Below are 1,668 nucleotides of genomic sequence, written 5' to 3'. Positions count from 1 at the left end.
GCGCTTCACGGCGTGGCATTTCACCGCTCACTAAACATAGCGCAGAAACGCTCTCTATTGCGTTTTCTGAGAGTGCTATAAAGGCGCGTGCTGCCACGTTGTCTGCAATGTTTGAGGAGGGATACGACACACACGACGCGGTACGCGTTGCAGTCTGTGTATGATGTCACTGTCTGAAGCATCTCTGCAGTCAAGCTGGGCAGGAGAGGGACCAGTCTCACGGTGAACCAGGAAACCCAGTCGTGGATCAGGAAGTCTGCAAAGTGAAGACTGATGATGGCGAAGGTGCGATTCATCATGACGCCCTCACCACGGACTGATGTCCAAATCCTACAAAAACGAGCAATAAAAATCCATTTGCACTTTTCAAATCATGTCACGACTATGGATTGAAAGGTCATTTTTCCACACCACCGATCATCTGCCGCCTTAGTGACCGGAACATACCTGCGATGTCCGTGCGAGAGCCTCCAAGAACTCTTCAATGTCCTGAAAGAGTTGCCGCCTCCAGGCGGTCAAAGACCAGTTCTATCAGCTGTAAGTTGTTCAGCGCTCCAGAGTGTAGTGTCAGTTGAGCCACTTGAGAAGCGCTCAGGAGGTCCAAGGACTCAAACTGCAGAAGAGAAAACAACTGAATTTTTGCAAACGACATGGTTGCCCAGCATGTTGACGGCAGCAAGCATTTAGCGCGGGCGGGCTCCTTACGCTGTCGAAGCTCTGCGTTGAGGACACGCAGGTCTTGGTAATCCACGTAGATGGAGAATTTGCCAAAGCTCTCTCAAGCCAAGCGCCAAGGCCGCCGGTGCCGGACCAACAGCTTGAGCCTGTAGCGGTGACGCAAAGAAATGACTCATCAACACACAAATTCACTCACAAAGCGCAGAGCAGCTTCAGCACAAAAGACGAACAAGGTGCAGCGCACCCCACCCTAGTCGAACTTACTCCATGGGTAATGCTGCTTCAGGTAGCCTAACATGACTGGGGCGAGCTCCTGCTGTCTTAGCGAAGTAATCTGGTCAAAGACGCCGCTCAGAGCACGGATGCTACAGTGGACAGATGGAGAGAAAAGGTCAGGATGGCGCCACGGCGTGGCATTTCACCGCTCACTAAACATAGCGCAGAAACGCTCTCTATTGCGCTTTCTGAGAGTGCTATAAGGCGCGTGCTGCCACGTTGTCTGCAATGTTTGAGGAGGGATACGTACACGACGCGGTACGCGTTGCAGTCTGTGTATGATGTCACTGTCTGAAGCATCTCTGCAGTCAAGCTGGGCAGGAGAGGGACCAGTCTCACGGTGAACCAGGAAACCCAGTCGTGGATCAGGAAGTCTGCAAAGTGAAGACTGATGATGGCGAAGGTGCGATTCATCATGACGCCCTCACCACGGGACTGATGTCCAAATCCTACAAAAACGAGCAATAAAAATCCATTTGCACTTTTCAAATCATGTCACGACTATGGATTGAAAGGTCATTTTTCCACACCACCGATCATCTGCCGCCTTAGTGACCGGAACATACCTGCGATGTCCGCGGCGAGAGCCTCCAAGAACTCTTCAATGTCCTGAAAGAGTTGCCGCCTCCAGGCGGTCAAAGACCAGTTCTATCAGCTGTAAGTTGTTCAGCGCCCAGAGTGTAGTGTCAGTTGAGCCACTTGAGAAGCGCTCAG

The 1,668-nt window shown here is 51.8% G+C and overlaps 1 long non-coding RNA gene across 1 annotated transcript; it reads right to left on the bottom strand.

Annotated features, from left to right (window-relative positions):
* Positions 1-784: 784 nt before the first annotated feature.
* On the bottom strand, positions 785-1,327 carry LOC122326926. Its single transcript, XR_006247536.1, has 3 exons — positions 1,205-1,327; positions 943-1,043; positions 785-824 (listed from the first exon to the last, which is right to left on the bottom strand). It is a non-coding gene; the product is annotated as an uncharacterized LOC122326926 (long non-coding RNA).
* Positions 1,328-1,668: the final 341 nt, after the last annotated feature.

This window comes from Puntigrus tetrazona, chromosome 1, assembly GCF_018831695.1.
Source record: "Puntigrus tetrazona isolate hp1 chromosome 1, ASM1883169v1, whole genome shotgun sequence".
Lineage (NCBI taxonomy): Eukaryota > Metazoa > Chordata > Actinopteri > Cypriniformes > Cyprinidae > Puntigrus > Puntigrus tetrazona.
The sequence above is the reverse complement of the archived record's forward strand: the minus strand, read 5'-3'. Positions and strand labels throughout refer to the sequence as shown.